General features: G+C 46.7%; 1 protein-coding gene across 1 annotated transcript in view; it reads right to left on the bottom strand.

Moving 5' to 3' along the window:
- The window catches only part of LOC138567061 (somatostatin receptor type 1-like), a 163,513-nt gene extending 147,092 nt beyond the window's left edge, over positions 1 to 16,421 (bottom strand). Inside the window, exon 1 of the mRNA XM_069644899.1 lies at positions 11,693 to 16,421. The gene's annotated coding sequence lies outside the window, so the exon portion shown is untranslated. The remainder of the gene's footprint in view (positions 1 to 11,692) is intronic.
- Positions 16,422 to 18,418: the final 1,997 nt, after the last annotated feature.

The raw sequence follows: 18,418 nt of genomic DNA, 5'->3' as shown, positions 1-18,418 counted from the left end.
GTCCAGAACATCTGGAGAACCAAAGGTTGCAGACTGCTTTTCTGGAAATATAGCAATTTGAATAAAAAGCAAACAATGCACACGACCAATTAAAAACACTAAAGATCCACTCCTGTAAATGAAACACATACTATGCAGATTGTGGAATAAAAGAGCACTGTGGGTGAAGACATGGGTGCAGGCAATTGATTTAAGCTAAAAATGTCAAAGTTCATGTAGCTGTCTTAAAAAATGACAAGAAGAAGAGAATGTAGAGAAGAAGGCTTTAACATCACTAGAGACCTTTAAGGCAGACCAGGGGCCCTGCGACTCTTTAAATACCTTCTGTTATTTTCTTTAAGGATGAACAGCGATGAGGCAGGCTGTCTGGGTGCTTCCGGCTCCAGACCGAGGGATGGGCGTAATTTTTAGGGGTGGTCAAAGGTGTTTGTCCCCCAACTTCTGTGGCACACCTTTTGCCCCCCTCAATTTGCAGGTGCCCCTTTCCTTTAGATGACATGCCCCCCCCACAACATTTTCAGCAACGTTGCTCCACTGGACCGGGTTAGAGTTGAGGAGAGCTGTCAATGGGTTTCAATGATGCACTGGTGCTTGTCAGTGATGGCAGTTTATGGGTCGTACACCATGTCATGTGGCAGGTAATGTCGGGTAAGCTGGGCTGGAGGACTAGGTGCCTTTGGTGTGGAGAAGTGGAGATTGACCTTCTGCAGTAGGTAAATAAAGCTGGCTTAACATGGCATCTGGTTAATGAGGTGGCAACAGCTTGTAGCTAGAAGAAGTTGGTGACCAGGTGGAGGTGTCTAGTCGTGGATGCAAGAACACTTGGCAGGTCTCAGATGCGGAGACAATAGGGCTTCAGTGTTGAGAGTACCTTGGAGATGCAGAGACAACAAAGCATTGTGGTCAGAGATGGCTTCAGGGACTCACTTTCAGCACCTTAGTTGTTGGTGTAAAAGGTGCCCACATTGGAGGTGACTGGGGTGATTCCCTTACAACAGCTTGGATGGTGATGAAGGTGCAGCGGTTCCGATGTACAGGAAGAACCTGGGGTCACTCTTTGCTTCTTTGGTTGCTGTGGACCCAGTGCAGAGTATCAGGGGCAAGGTAAATACTTGTATGTGCTTCTCGGGCAGGAAGGGTTGCATATTATACTTGCAGAGTTCTGTCACTTCCAATAAGCAGGTTCCTGGGTACCATTGTTTCATTTGCAGAGGCCTTGTCCACAGCAGTGCCAGCCCGAATGAGCTCTTAAGGTTGGTAGGGAGACGAGCTTTCCACTTTGTTGGGGTCTGCTGCCTTCACCTCTGTGGCAGTGGAATTTGGAATAGACTCTATCCCCAAAGAATTCCTGTTGTATTCTTCTTCTCTTTAAGTCCAAAGTTGAATTAACTAAAGGAGGGTTTATCCCCCTTATAAAGACACATGTCTACAGTTCATTGGTTCAAAGCAAGCCTGTTATAAGTGGTCCAATCGAGGCTGTTTTAACAAGTGTACATTGCCTTCATACCCAGAGGGTGGGGCGGGCAGGGCAGGTGGTTTACGGAGTCCAAACAGTATACAAGATGGTGTAACCCCCTCTGAGCTAAAACCTCTCCTGTGGGCTCTTCTCACTCCTCCCCCTTCCTATGTCTGCCTACTTCAAAAGGACTCAAGTTGTCAGTGCCCTGGTGTGAAAAGGCCATTGTCAGGTCAGGACTGTCTTTAAAGCCGAGGTCTCTGCTGGACCTCCCAGGAAGAGTTTCTATACCCTTCTGGATGGGGCAGAACTTCCTCAGGTAATCGTAGGGTTAGCTTCCTGGGCATGTTTCCAAATGGTTGTTTCAGCTACACCCAGGGCAGATGGCTAATACACACCCTAATCTGTCATGAGTGAATCTCCTCAATAAGCTGGCAATAATAGGACATCAAAATGATGTGGCTGTATAATTGTGTAACCATAAACCATCAAAAGAAAAACCATGTGCCACTTATATGCTTAAGCAATTAAAACAAAGGTGAATGAGGGTGCAACCATTCAAGGAGAATTGATAATGCAGGGTTTTCCAACAAATGCAAATTGTGTCCAGGGGACATAATAGATCAGACCAAATATTTTAAAATGGACAACTGTAACACACTTTATCAACATAGTAATAAAAAAACATTTTCCCTTTGACAAACCAACCACCAAAACCATAAAATCAAACATCCATCCACATTCTAACTTCAGTCATCCAACATACATACAAATTATTTTTAAAATTACATCAGGCGCATTACAAAGCATGGCAGGTTATTATTGCCCATCAGTGTCATTGTAGTATGTGCTGTGCACCATTACTGTGCTACAGTGTGTAAGCCTACATACATACTAATGAAAAGACAAATAAATGATTACAAGCACTTGGAACATGTAGTTGTTGATGCCAACTCGAGTGTCGGCCTGGGGCTGCAGCTGTTTTGTAAGAGCCAGGCCTTCTTCAGGGCAAAACAGTTTGCTTGGTGAAGTGGACATTTATTCTTTTCACAAATGTGTGCTCACTGTATAGTCAAAGCGGCGCTCGGCTACCGACTATTGTGGACTTACCAACTTCATGAACATCATATGCTGGCATACACCATTCCTACTTCCCAAAGTGGCGTAGAGGTGAGGAAGGTACTCCTGTATAGTTAGCTCACCTGTGAATCAGGCTCAGATGAAATTGATCACCCATGCTGCATTTTATTGTGTTCCACAAACCTGCAGGACCACCTCTTTATTTCCTAGTAGCGACGCAGTTGCTGCCAGAACCCACTCTTGGCCCTGCTTAGAACTCACTCAGATGTGACCCGATGAGCCAAAGGTAGGTAGAGAGAAGAACGTTCCACTTTGTTAGGGCCTTCTGTTTTCCCCTCTGTGGCAGACGAATTTGGAATAGACTGTATCCCCAAAAGAATTCCTGGTGCAACCTTCTAGTCTTGAAGTCCAAAGATGAATTAACTAATGGCAGGGTTTCTCCCCCTTATAAAGACAAATGTCTACCGTTGATTGGTTCAAAGCAGGCCTGTTATAAGGGGGTCCAATCCAGGTTGCTGTAACAAGTGTCCTTTGCCATCTGACCTCATACCCAGAGTGGTTTGTCTGCAGGCAGTGGGGAGGGGCAGGTGGTTTAGGGAGTCCTAACAGTATCCAAGATGGTGTCAGCCCCTCTGAAGTAAAACCCCTCCTCTGGGCTACTCTCACTCCTCCCCCTTCCTATGTCTGCCCATTTCAACAGTACTCAAGTTGTCAGTGCTCAGGTGTGAGAAGGTCATGGTCAGGTCATTACTGTCTTTAAAGCACGGGTCTCCAGTGGACCTACCTGGAAGAGTTGCTATGCCCTTCTGAAATGTGTTGTACTTACTCAGGTAAATCATAGGGGTGGCTTCTTGGGCAGGTTGCCATAAGATCTTTTTAGTTACACCCAGGGCAGAAGGCTAATTCACACCCAACCCTGTCATGAGTGAATCACCTCACGAAGCTGGCAATAATATGACATAAAACTTATGTGGATGTATAATTGTGTAACTACAGCAACCACAATGTCATAGCTAAGCATGGCTTCTACAATTCACTGTGATACTAGGCAGCTAGGGTGTACACAATTATTATGTTTTGAACCAGAGGTGCGGATGAAAAAGTTGCCTCTGCCTATTGAACTTTTGTGTTTCAGTAGCTGTTCAGGAGTGCACACGTGACCATTGACTGTGCCCTGCTATCACTACAAGGTAGTCGCATGAGATGTCAGGGGACAATCAGAGCAAATGCACATACGTGCAATATGATTTTCGCATGGAGGTTTATGAAAGAGGGTGCCCGATTAGCAGGCCTCTTTTTCAGAACCAGAATTACCCATATATATGTATTAATAAATATGAAGTTCAGGCTTTCCTGCCCTCACCAGATGTCATTCTGTCACAACACCTCACCCACATTCTGACAGGCTTACTCTGATATGTAACAAAGCTGATGGTGTAGCTCTAAACATGCGGCACAGAGACAAGACCAAGTTCTCGACATAACAGTCCATCACTGTCAGCCTTCTGGATGATGGAGTGATCTATAGGGACAGTGCAACACCAGACGCCAGGACACATGCAGACTTGAAATCCGCCACTGCAAAAAGAAAAGGACCAGAAAACAAGCCTTCTCTGCCTACTCCCCAAGACTATGGAACACCTCCCCGTCAGCATCAGACTTACCCCCACACTCGTATAGTTCAGAAAATAACTCAAAACCCATATCTTCAAGTAGTCTCTCCTTCTCATCACATCACCGCCCACACCATCTGACTTGCTAGAAGCCGTCTGTCCCTCTCCTCCCTGCCACCGTGTACAGCCATACCCTTCCTCTTTGTTCCTCTGTATCCTCCCGCTGCCGTATATATGTTCTGGTGTTACCTCTGAAAAGCGCTCCGTTATGCATCTGTTCTGTTGTATACCACTGTAAAGCACTACATTGTTTTTCGAAGCTAGGTCTGCGCTCAATAAATACAATAATAATAATAATAATAATAATAATAATAATAATAATAATAATAATAATAATAATAAAATAATAATATGGGTGTGATCCAGCAGAAGAGTGCCCCTATCACTGGGGAGATGACTTTACTGGCACTGCCCCGAGGATCTCTTCAGAGCCACTCCAGCCACACATCGGCAAACCCACCAGACCTGAATTGCAAAACAACCAGCATTCAAACAGTGGCACTGACTCTGTGGCAAAAGAGGATTTACTCCCACCCTTTCCCCCAAAACAATCCAGGGGATGAGGCAGCTCCCCTCCTACCAATGACAGTCACATAGCCATGATTAACATGCCATGTGCTGCACTCCAGGGAGGTGAGGCAGGAAAAACATTGTGTTACAGTTTATTTGTTTACTCTGAGCAGTGATTTATGTCACCCTTCAGAAGACAAAGCACAGAATACAGGTATAATGGCTGCCAGGGGTGGAATGGGGGAGTTGAGTTTATGGCCCTTGGAATGTGCATATGTTAATGGTTGGGATTAAACCAGAATAATTCTGAGTCCAAATAACAAGACAAACTCAAGAAGATGGCAAATGACTGTTTTATTGACAATTATCTAAAACAGGGAGGTTACAACGAACATCATCGGACGTACGCTCAGTCTCTCCGTGATCTCCACAAAAAATACAATTCTAATGCTTCATTATTTGTCAGAGTGACATCACACTACTTGGCAATAGTGAAAAACCTGTCAAGGGTTGGGATTGGTTTAAGGGACAAATCTAGATATACAAACATATAGGAGCTAGGACTGTTATTGGATGTCTGGTATCAGGTGGACAACGTATGCCTACCTCTTCAAACATGTCAATTACAAAAGAAAAGGCACATCGTGTTTCATTGGTCTTCTAAGCTATAAGGTCCTTTGTTATATGGACTGATACAATTGGCTTGTGCCATGTCTGGAACATTTGGTTCATTTAGCAGCACGTTAGCCATGGCCCAGGTGCAGGGAGATAGGACATGTAGCTACCTCACCACCCAGGTAGCCCAGCATTTCTCATCACCCATGCCTTCTGCCATGAAATTGTATTTGTACTTGGCCTTGCACAGTATTCACGTTCTGAGAATGCACGCGAGTGAGGGCACTCGCTATCGTGTCTGGAACTCCAAGTTCAATCTCTATTTCCATTCTTGGCTCATGTGACGAGAGACCACGATTCAGTCCATTCTGCAGCTTTTTAATGCCTTAAATGAATTAAAACGTGGCACACTTTGTGTTCTTTCTTGCACCTTAACATGTGAGTATTCATCCTCTGCACACTCGTTCTTCTTCAGAGTAGATAGCTGACCTGGATTTCGAAGATCGCCTCGCCACACAGCTCCACTATCCTGCTATTCTGCTGTGACACAGCTTGCATTCCCCCTTTATGGTTTCTGGTTTATTTATTACTGTTTTCCGCAGCACTTTGTTAACATGTAATCTCCTTCTTTTCCTACTAGATAGTTCACTTGATTCTTTACTTCGTCATTTGTCCTCTAGGATCCACACATTGGGGGTCATTACGAGTTGGGCGGTAAGGGTTAACGGTCACCGGTAATGATGCCGGTGCCGGTAAACCCTTACCGCCCTATTCCGAGGTCCCTTAACGGGTTCCAGCAGGAACGGCTGGTCTGACCAGCTGTTCTCTGCGGGTCCCGTTAAGGGACCTTGGAGCTAATAACGGGCCAACAATTTGCGGGCCCATTATTAGCGCCTTCCCCATTCCCATTGAGCCCTATGGGGGCTCTATAGGGGCTCAATGGGAATGGAGAATGGTTAACTGAATGGGGACTTACCGGGTCTGCATAGGTTGGAATGTACCGGTAAATCCCCATTCAGCCAGACCGGACCCGGACCCGGGTTTGGTGGCAGCCATGGCGCTACCTCCAAACTCGTAATGACTCCCATTGTCTTCATTCATTATCTTGGGATGTCGTGCACACTTTTCTATGACGTCATCAGTACATTTTCTTAGCTCTTTCTCATATTCCTTCAGGGAGTTCCTCCTGTTGGTTGACATCAACTTGAGGGTACATTCAATAGGGTTGTCTCAATGGATATCTTCTTCCAAATACTCGCTGCGGTATTGGCATGATAGCTGGCGTCAGGCAAGGCACGGTCTCATGTCTCCAATACAAAGGCGGTTGGGGGAGCAACCTCCTGTGGATGTAAACACCTGCTCCTCTACAGAGTGTTTACACCTCAAAGCAAAATTCCCACCAGTGGTAGCACATTGTCCTGCTTATGAGTATATGTGCAGGATCCTGTTTTTGTTGTTATTTTTTGAAAACAATACCAGTAGCTACACAGTTCATTTTGCTAACAATTCCAACCTCTCAACAAAAGCAAAAATAGAGTCATTTTATACTGTGAATTATTTTCTTAAACTGAAAACCACTATGTGATTTCCATGACTTAATGTTTAGTTCTTTGGTTGGCAATTCAACTTGTAGTCACATCGTGCATAACAATAAGCTACAATTCTGTATCAAATAATTACTAAGAACAGGTTAAGTTACTAAACATGTAAAACCCGAAAGGTAGATTACAGATATTTTAAATTGGCATGTGTCAAGTGTGTTATGATCAGCCAGTAACTGGCTTTTAGGTTCTGATCACATTGCATGTTGGTACTTGTGGTAGTGCTACATTTATAGTGTGGACACTGCAAATACTGAGCAAGAATACAGAATGGCATCAGCTAAAACGTCAGTATTTGCAAAACACCTCATCCCTTGCCCAGAACACTTAAGAGTGTATCCAGGAAGCACTTTCAGTGGATGAGTCCTTTTTTTTTTCCTTCTGTCAGAATACTGGCATATTGGGGACTGGCAGGATAGAGAACCACCACCCCCAGTCCCCGCACACATACACCCAAGGAGAAAAAAGTTCAAAGAGTATAAGCGAATGGAGAGAGGAATAGAATTCCAACAAAATTAAATCAACCTGTTGCAGACTCAGAATGGAGGAAATATGTAGGTGGTCTTTACACCCGAGTGTGTTATGGTATGGAATATGAACTGGGAACGACTCCTGTATATTCCGGTGGGGATTTTATAATTACGGCAGAGGAAATTGATGAGGCCACACAAAAATGGAACACCTCGAGAGCACCTGGCTCTGACCAGGTAGCCAACATAGCATATAAAGATAACCCTTCGGCCTGGGCTAAAATGATACAGGCAGGTGAAACCCTGAGAGTTGAAAAAGATCTATTTTAATACCAATCCATAAAGCAGAATCCAGAGAGTCCGCAGAAAATGATCGCTTATTGACGATGCTGGTCTCAATGGTTAAGTTCTTTTGCCAATTTTGGTGAGAAAAGTTAATGATTGGATGCAAGTGTTGAAAGTATTAAAAAAAACAAAAATACTGACATGAGTTAAATATGCTGGCGAATTTGTGGAGTTTTGATTTGATCGGCATGAATGCATAATGGTGAGGCATTAGATATATGCTTTGTGGAATACACCAAGTCATTCGACACTGTTAACAGAAAGAAAGTATGGTGTAAGTTACAAAGCTGGGGACTGGATACAACTATACTTCAGTCCATTCAAGCAATATATTCAGATACTACTGCCCAAGTCAGAATTAACTAGGAGGGCTTAATGGGAGTACCGATACACACACATCATGGCCTAAAACAAGGGTGTACTGTAGCACCCACAGTATTTAACTTATATGTGTCGGACCTAGAAGAGTCGCTGAATAGATGCCGGAACTCCCCGCCCCAAGATTGGAAAGAATAGAGTGGCTGACGTGTGCAGATGACACAGTGATCTTTCATCATACACCGATTGGTCGGCAGCGTAGCTTGGTGGCATTAAATGATTATTCTAAGCGGAATTACTTGATCATCAATTTGAAGAAAACAAAAATGATGGTAATAAATGGTGGACCAGACAAAAAAACAAAACAATTTGTTTGGAAAATGAATTACACTGTATTTGATGTAGTAAAAAATGTAAATACCTGGGAATGCTCATTAATGATAATGTTGACTTCAAATTGATGACAAAGGCTATAGCTATGAAGGTTAATAAGAAATGTAATGCTGTAAGGCCCTTCATTACACAGAGTGCTGGATATTCAATTGTGGGAATTATGAAACTCTTTAATACTTGCATTGTACGTAGCAGGCTATATGGTCTTGAAGTTCTGACAAAGAGATAATATGGCTAAGAACATTTGAAGGTCAAATATGGCAACACATATTTGGGGGTTTCCTGGTACTCCTTAGGGAGCCCTTTTGTTGTGAATTGAGATTAACTACAATGTACATATTATATAAAATACGTAGAAGTGTGTATTCTACCTAAAAATTGAGGAACTTAGTGGAAAGATGGATAACATATATGATTGCTACAGAGATATGTTAAACCTAGACGGTCCACCTTGCATGCTACAGAATTGGCGGACGGATATCAGAGCATGTCATGAAGATATTGGCTTTACAGCAGAATTATTAATCAACAGTGGGTTGAATGTTAAACAAATCAAACTAAAAGTAGAAGAGTGGACCGCATGAACAATATAGAGTATTTCACTGGGAAGACAACATTCAGCATACATTCACATCAAGGGTTCACAAAGTGTACTCCGTTTGATTATATTTATAATGTACAGAATTGTAAGGTACACAGATATATAACTAAACTACGGTTTGATCAGCTGCCTACTTTGGAAAGAAGGGGTGTGTGGACTAAGATTGTGTATGAAGACAATCTCTGTCGAACATGTAATAAGAAGGTGTCACCTATTCGACATCTACAAAGCCTATGTCCAAGATTAACTGAAGGCCACTGGAAAGGTTGCAGCAGTCTGGTTGCTGATATAGATAGCATGGTAACAGATCCGTTTTGGCCTCAAGTATTTTCTGGTTCAAACGCGAAATTGAATTATTCAATGTATTGCTTTTGGCAGCGTGTCACAAGGAAATATTTAAAGTTAATAGATTAGGTTTTGTATGAAATATGGTTGGGAATATTTTTAACTGCATTAATTCATGAATTTAGATACTAGTCTAAGGCAATCCGAGTATATGAAATGTAATTGTTAATGTAATTTAAATGTAATTTTAAAGGGTTTATTATGTGTGAATTGTGTGATTATATTTGTATGCTTAATGGTATTTTTACCAATATACCATACAAATAAAAATAAAAAAGTCCAACGCTTGGAAATTCCAATATTTGGATTAAGCCCTCCTCCACCCAACAGAGAAAATCTAGACGTTTTCACCTATGTACACTGATCTTGTTTAACCCTTACCAGGCTACTACGCATACATAACATGCTGGTTCAGACTAAAGGTGCAACAGGAGACAGCCTACACAACTGGGAACTGTGCCACCAGAAAGGTTGGGCTCACAGCAGCGTTGTCCTACTTGATCAAAATATGTGATTCTGGGCAAATCACTCGATATAAATGGGTCTTATTTTCTTTGGCCGCCCAAACTTGGATTCCCGAGAAGGTATTATTTCAGTGTTCAGGACACAAATCCTTCATTCATTGATGGTTTGTAGACTACAGTGTTTGCTCCATATGCTATCCATGTGTTATTTATTTGTATCGTGCACATCAGAGGCTGCATTGCACACGAGCTCCTAGAGCATGATTTCATGATTTCATGATTTGTTATTTATATAGCGCGTGCGTCAATGTGCTTTACAAAGAACTTACTTTACATACAATATCACCGAAGCGAAGTTGTGTAGTGGAACCGCTCCTTGCAAGCCATGGTTCTCGCCGATCTGAAAAGGGAAATCAGTGCTGTACTGCAATGTTTGGTCCATGAAGGGGCTTGACTGGGCCTGATCTTTGACTCTGCAGAGAGTCTGTTAATCCTCCTATATCTTCCTCTAACCTGCGGCCTGCGGCCATGGGGTCTCCATCTGCTAAAAAGTGTGTGAGAGACGATAGGTATAGGTATGATAGGTTATTTATAACGTGCTTAATACCCAGAGGTTTCAAATCGCGGACCAGGGGATCGAACCTGTGTTGCTCCGAGCACTATGCCCCTGAGCTATCCCCCCGAGGTAAAGGGGCGCAGTGGCATTGCGAATAAGGGACGCTTGCCTAGATGCGAAGCTTGCCACCCGCTCCACATTCCTTCGGTGTTCCCTCCCCTCTCTCACGGCATACACATGTGGGTATTGGCTGCTTCTCCCACTGGTCCCTGGTGTGGTGGTGGGGTACGCTGCCCTTCGGCGTAAGCCTGCTATATGCTCTGCGCGCATCTCTCGTCTCCCCGGACCGTGGGGTATGAGCCATCTCAATATTACTCCACACCGGTCCATCCAGGAAAGTGACGTGCAACCTACAGCTGGCACGCGCACATCTCTGCGGTGGGTGCATCACCAACTGTGGTCCCTTGCAAATTATAAATGATCTATACTTAAGGGTAGGTGGAAAAATTCTGGAGAGGAAAGTCGATGCCTTTGAATTAATCATGAGCACTAGCATTGCTCTGAGCAACCTTTCATGCCACCCTGTGTTATGTCTTCTGCTCGTTTACAGATGGGGACCAGCCATAAGCAATTGAGTCTTGGTCCTACACTCAATAGTCGCTGGCCAGTCCCCTTTGCACAGGAACGCGAGCAAACCCGGCCTCTTTCTGCTTTTAGTCCGTCAGCTCGGCCGGGACTGCGCGCATTCCTGTCAGGAGCAGGACTGGGCGCGTGTGATTGTTACTGCGCCAGCGCGTGGAATGGGGGGTGAGACTGACCACGGCGGATTCGGAGCCTACCGTGTGTCGTGTGCCTCTTAGATTCTAGGTTCTCTTCCTAAGTGTGAGAGTGCATGATCCCCAAACGACCAAGGTGCTGCTCCCCCAACTCCTCAAACCAATCCACCAGTGGACCGCTTCCTTCATTCTCACAACTCCAACAAAACCTCCCCTCAAGCACATCCCAAAAACATCAACCCCGGTGCACACCTTGACACGTCGCCCGGCTTCCGCCTGGATTATACTCGCCTTCTGGCCCACTCTTATCGACCGCCACCCACGCACTATGCCAGCCATTACCCACCCACTCACTCCCCATTCTCCGTCTCCTTTCCCTCTCCCTCATTACACCCCTCTCCTCCACACCTGCGTAGCTCGTTCACCTGCATCCCTCAGACCCCTCCTCGGCTATACGCCACCGGGCACACCATTAATTGTCGTACTCACCGTGCCTGGGGACCCCTTTCTTTTGGGGTGCCCTGTCTCTATCGCACCCTCTGGCAGTCACTCTCCAGGCGAATATGCTGAGCCTTGCGTCTGTCTGTCTGTCTCAAAGCGGCTGGTCGTGGTATTATTCCCAGACGCGACTCGGCGCCCGTGTCAAGGTGGGAAAGCGCCGGGTACCCCACACCAGGAGACTGCCAACGCTTGGTGGAGATGGGCAGCTGAGCTGCGCTCGGGTCCTGCGTCCACCGGACGGCTCCTCTCTGCACCCACACCCGTCACTGCCAATCCGCTACTGCGGGAAATTGGGGTGCCTGCTGCGCGTGGGGTGCGGTGCGGTGGCGGTAAACCGAGGGGGGGTGGAGAGCGAGCAGCAGCGGGTGACAGGCGAGAGAAGCGCGGTCTACACGACGAGAGAGCGCCGGTGAGAGGGAGGAGGCACTGCGAGGAAAGAGGGGACTGAGAAGAGACTGGGCAGAGAGCGCAAAAGGGACCAACAGAAAAGAGACAGGCCAGGTAAAGAGAGCATGGAATACCGCATGGGGAGGGGTCCGTGATAGTCAAGAGACAGGGGCGAATTAACAGAGGACTCAAGAGAAAAGAGCGAGCAACAAGAGAAACTGGGAAGGCGATAGAGAGGCACACAGTGGACAAAAAGAGACAGACCAGAGCCACTTAAAAAGAGAGAACAATACACAGCCGAGACGACAGCGCAAGGGAGTCCCGAACAAGACAACAGAGAGGGGCCGCAAATAGACGGGGCAGTGAAACGAGCAACGGGGATGAGACGGCAGAGGACGCGGGAAAGGAACAGAGCAGGGCAATGAAGAAAAACTTGAAGCAAGAGACACGGGTAGTGGGCGAGAGTAAGAGAGGAGGGGGTGGGGGAGCAGCAACAAGGCTCAACGAAAGAGGGGGCGCATGGAGGGAGAAGATGGGGACAGGTGGACTGCGTGAAGAGACGAGGAGGGGCCAGACCAGACAATGAAAGGGATGAATAACTGGCTATGAAAGAGGACGGGGCGGTGGATTATATAAGGTCGGCTGAGCCGATAGAATGAGAGAGCGAGGCGTCGCGTGAGACAGGAACAGAGGGTGAGAGAGGGAGCCAAGCACGAAAGGGACTGGCTAAAAGAGAAACCAGAGGGCAGGAAAGAAACTTCAGGAACAGGACTGGGTGAAGGAGAACTAGCTGGGCATGAAAGAGACGGGAGGTTCGGTGGAGACCAATGGGAAAGAAAAGACACCGAGCAAGAGAACCCGCAGGTAGGAAAGGGACTGGCTAAAAGAGGAAACAGAGGGCAGGAAATGAAACTTAAAGACAGGGACTGGATGAAAGAGAAATACTTGTGCAGGAAAGAGACTACGGGGCGAGAAAGCACCCAAAGGCAGGAAAGGGACTGGCTAAAAGGAACCAGAGGGCAAGAAAGAAACTTGAAGAGAGGGACTGGATGAAAGAGAAATAGCTCTGCAGGAAAGAGACTGTGGGAGGGAAACCGAGACCAGGAGAGGGACTGGGGGAAAAGGCGAGCCAAAGGGTCAGGAAGAAACTTCCGAAAATGCACAGCATGAAAGAGAAAATAGCTGTGCAGGAAAGAGTCTACAGAAAGAGAAGCCCAGGGACAGAAAAGATACTGAGCAAGAAAACCCGAAGGCGAAAAGGCCAGAGAGCAGGAAAGAAACTTGCAGATAGGAAATGGATGACAGAGAAATAGCGAGGCAGGAAAGGCACTAAGGGAAGAGTAATCAAGTGGCACAAACAATACCGAGCAAGAGAGCCGAAAGGCAGGAAAGCGACTGGCCAAAAGAGAAACCAGAGGGCAGAACAGAAACTTCCAGACATGCACTGGATGAAAGAGAGGCAGGAAAGAGACTGGAGCTCAAATGAAACCAAGGGACAGAAAAGATACAGAGCAAGAGTACCCGATGGCAGGAAAGGGACTGGCCAAAAAGGGAACCAAAGGGCAGGAAAGAAACTTAAAAGCAAGGACTGGATGAAAAAGAAATAGAGAGGCAGGAAAGAGACTGGACTGTGAGAAGAGAAACCAGAGGACAGGAAAGAAACACAAAGACAACACTGTATGAAGAAGAGAAATTGTGAGGCAGGAAAGAGACTGAGGGAGAGAACCTGAAGGCAAGAACAGGACTGGACAAAAGAGCAATCAGAGGGCATGAAGGAAACTTGAAGGCAGGGACTGGATGAAAGAGGAATAGCGGTGCAGAGAGAACAGAAACCAGAGGCCAGGAAACAAACTTGAAGACTGGGATTGGATAACAGCAAAATAGTGAAGCAGGAAAGAGACTTGGCGCAGAGAAGCTACAGGGTCGAAAAGGCACCAGGCAAGGAAACCGAAAGACAGGACAGGGAAGAAACTTGAAGACAGGAACTGGATGAAAGAGAGATAGCGAAGCAGAAAGGGGACTAGGGTTAAAAAGAAACCAGTGGCAGGTGAAAATAAAGTTAATAAAAACCAAGGAACAGAAAATATACCTATGAAGTGAAACGGAGGCTAGGGATGAAAGATGCGAGATATAAACCTCAAGACAAGAGATAGAATGACGCCAAGAGAAATGGGGGCAGCATAAAGGTGAGGGGAAGAGTAACGGTGATCAGAAAAGAAGGGAAGAGAAACAAAGGTGGCGGTGAGAGAGTTGTGGAAAGTGAAGTCACAGGGCTTTAAGAGTTGTTGGAGGAGAAACTTCTGAGCAGGAATAAAACAGGCGAAAGAGACAGTGCAGGCAAATATAGAGATGGATGAAAGAGAAACAAAGGCCCAGAGAAGAGATTTTAGGCATGAGGAACCGCATGGAAGAAAAAGATTAGGGAATGACAAAACGTGGGCAGGAAAGAGTCTGGGAAGATAAACTGTGGGGGTAGGAAACAGAACTGAGGAAAGAGGAGCTAATTATCAGAAAATAGATTGGCGAAAGAGAAACCACAGAGCAGGAAAGAGATTGAGGAAGAGAAAACAAGGACCAGCAAACAGTCTGGAGAAAAGAAAAGGTGGCATAGGAAAGAGACTAGACGAACAACGAAGTATAAGAGGGATTGTGGGAATGAGAAACCGCTGACATGAAAGATATGGGGAAAGAGAAATCAAGGGTGGGGAAAGATTTGGGAAGAGAAACTAATGCTTGGGAAAGAGATTTGGTAAGAGAAACCAAAGGCCCGGAAAGATTATGGGGAAAAGAAACGTCAGGATGGGAAAGAGACTAGGGGAAAACGAAGGTAAAGGTCATAAAGAGATTGTGGGTATGAGAAACCGCTGACAGGAAAGATATAGGGAAGGAGAAACCAAGGGCCAGGAAAGAGACTTTGGAAGAGAAACCAAGGGCCAGGAAAGAGACTTGGGAAGAGAAACCAAGGGCTGGGAAAGGGACTTGGGAAGGGAAACCAAGGGCCAGGAAAGAGACTTGGGAAGAGAAACCAAGGGCTGGGAAAGAGACTTGGGAAGGGAAACCAAGGGCCAGGAAAGAGACTTGGGAAAAGAAACCAAGGGCCAGGAAATAGACTTGGGAAGAGAAACCAAGGGCTGGGAAAGAGACTTTGGAAGGGAAACCAAGGGCCAGGAAAGAGACTTGGGAAAAGAAACCAAGGGCCAGGAAAGAGACTTGGGAAGAGAAACCAAGGACCAGGAAAGAGACTTGGGAAGGGAAACCAAGGGCCAGGAAAGAGACTTGGGAAGAGAAAACAAGGGCCGGGAAAGAGACTTGGGAAGAGAAAACAAGGGCCAGGAAAGAGACTTGGGAAGGGAAACCAAGGGCCAGGAAAGAGACTTGGGAAGGGAAACCAAGGGCCAGGAAAGAGACTTGGGAAGGGAAACCAAGGGCCAGGAAAGAGACTTGGGAAGGGAAACCAAGGGCCAGGAAAGAGATTTGGAAGGCAAGTTGCACTGTCGGAAAGAGACAAGGGGAAGAGAACCCAGGGAAAGGAAATCAACTGCAGCAGAGATACAATACAGCTTGGGAGAAAGAGAGAAGGAAGGAGAGTAGAGGAATTGGGCCAAGGGCAGGAAAGAGACAAGGTGGCGATTAAGGATCGACACAGCGACGTTGGGGCCGACACCAGAATAGAAACTGGGAGAGGGGAGCGGGATAGAACAGAGGAGACCAAGTGGAGACTCGGGAAGAGGCCATGGGGGACCACAAGCGGGGTAATGGAGCGTGCAAAATAAAACGGTTGAGTAGGGCGCCCCGGAAGAGAGCAGAGGAAAGAGAGGATTAAGAACAACGATAAGGACTTGGGGTTTTGGGGGAGACCGGCGTGTGCAGAATGGCTCTAGGAGGAGACTGCAATGCAGGAGAGAATATACGACAGAGTGCGATGCCTGCGGGCTTCCGAGGCAGTAGGTGGGAGCTTGATGGGTACACACGCAGGTTGCTTAGCCAGTGCAGTACTCCTCTTCAGACGGAGGGTTGAATCCCCCAGCAGCAACGATGACAGGCAGACTGCTAAGCCGTCCCCTGGCGACTCCTCCGCCACAAGCCACCGCTGCGCATCCGCCTGGCATAAGATAAGAAGCCCGCCTTCAGGGCACACAAGTAAGTGGCAGCTCTTTATGTAGGAAGGGGGCAGGCATCCTCCGCGGCGCCGTGGGTTCTCCTATCTGGCCGCCGGTCCTACTCATGCGGACGGTGGTTACGTGGCCTCGCGTGCGGGGGTGTCTCCCTCTCCTGCGCGGTGGCTCGGCAATGAGTGCAGGTGCCCGCATATCGCGGACCGCGCTCCGCCACCTGCGCGGGCGCGGGGACCAATCACCGCACTTGGATGCCCTCACGCTCAGGCGCCGGAACAGCTGATCCGCGCTGAGCGCAAAGCCGGCTGTTTTTGGGTCTTGCGGGAGAGATCGCCAGCCCCCCGACAGAGCTAATGGAACTGACAAAACCATCGAGAAAGCAAACCGTTTCGGCTCCGTTTAGTAACACTTTCAGCCCAGTATACATAGCACCGGTTGCTGTATGCCCCGGGGCTACCCCGGATTCCGTCGTCATGGAAGTGTTCAGCCTCTTATAGCCAAGTATTGCATCCTATGGCAGATGCACTACAGCAGGGCAGTGTCTGCATGCCTGGATGGTGCAGGCATATATTACACCCAGGTGTATCATCATATGCCAAATGGAGCTTCAAATGCTCGGTGCAGCCACAGCCCAGCTGCCTCCATCATCCAAGAGGCGTTCCCATTGCCAGGGCAGTCTCTAGGCAATATGGGCAAACCACTAAACTGTGCGCCCAGCACGGCAGCACCCATGCTTACAAAGTTCGCTCCCAGACTTTGCCCAGTGACACAGCCACTCCCTGGCCTATTGGTCGCGTCTCAACACTCTCCCCATCTTTCCATCTGGAGGGTCCTTCCTGTGTTTCCTTCTTTTCTTTGTGAACCCTCACCCACTCCATATATCCTTATTTTCTTTCAGACCGCCCGCGCCCTCCTTGCTGGGGATAGTTCCTTCCCTTTTTCTCTCTCTCTCTCGCTCTCTTTCTCGGTCTGCTGCTCGCGCTTTCCTGGTGCCCTTCCTCTGGCCTTCTTACATTCTGCAGCGTGCTGTCCTTCTTTCTCTCCATTTCTATCTATTCTACACCCCCTTCTTTGTGTTTGACATTCATTCCTCTGCGTTCCCGTGCTCCCCTCATACTCTCGGTCTTCTTTCTTTCTTTCTTTCTTTCTTTCTTTCTTTCTTTCTTTCTTTCTTTCTTTCTTTCTTTCTTTCTTTCTTTCTTTCTTTCTTTCTTTCTTTCTTTCTTTCTTTCTTTTTTTCTTTCTTCCTTTCTTTCTTTTTTCGTCTTTTCACGTTGCTTGTCTTTCCTTCTGAGTTCTTTCCTCATCCCTTTTATCCTTCACCCCCTCTTTCTCTAATCAACCTCCTCGTGCCCCTCGACCCTTCGTGCCTCGCCCCTCCCCTTGTCACTTTGCTTTCCTTTGACTGATTTTAGGCTTTTGTTGTCATTATCTGCCTCGTTTGGCTTATTATCCCATCTCCTTCTTCAATCCTCCCGCTCACCCCTGGCAAGTGTTGAAGTGTTGCCCCCCCGCCGGCTAAAGGTCACTCACGCTGTGCCTTTCAAGGCCCCATTCAACTTTATCTATTTCCCACTTTGTTCGACTTACAAACTGGTCGAATCACATTTTGCTGATTTTTCAAAACCCTTTTTTTTTACCACAAAAACTACAAATGGCGAGCTTGAGTTAGTATATAGAAAGAGGGGGGTGATGCGATAGGTGTGGGGTCTTGGGGCACACCGCCGCATTTTCAATTAAAAGATGGTCATTAAAATGCAACATCATGTGATTTGGCCAGGTCATTTCAGGCAAACTTCATAAATTCCAAGGCAAGGTACATTTACACAAAGAAGTGCTAATGTCTGTGATATTGCATTAACACAGGCTGTGGGGCCCTGGGCGAGGGTGGCAGGAGTGACATGAAAAGAGCAGACTTCGATTTTCCACCGCTTCCTGATTGGTAGGTTGGTAAAAGCATCATCAGTAGGAGGACTGAGTCTCACCTGCCTTTGCAGTGTCATTTCCCGCTCTGCTCTCTATGCTGCTGCCCGGTTCGCCCACCCCTAGAAACTGCACTGTCCATTTTATACCAGGGACACGGACTACATGCCATTACAGGTGGGGCAGCCAGAGAATTCCAAGTTATTTTAGCCATGTCTAAAGCTCTGAGTTGGCTCTAGGCAGTGCAAATGGTCTCATTATGAGTTGCAGGAGAATTCAGAGGGGGCAA

The sequence above is a fragment of the Ambystoma mexicanum genome, chromosome 2p (genome assembly GCF_040938575.1).
Source record: "Ambystoma mexicanum isolate Mex_15411 chromosome 2p, UKY_AmexF1_1, whole genome shotgun sequence".
In the NCBI taxonomy this organism is placed as follows: Eukaryota; Metazoa; Chordata; class Amphibia; order Caudata; family Ambystomatidae; genus Ambystoma; species Ambystoma mexicanum.
The sequence above is the reverse complement of the archived record's forward strand: the minus strand, read 5'-3'. Positions and strand labels throughout refer to the sequence as shown.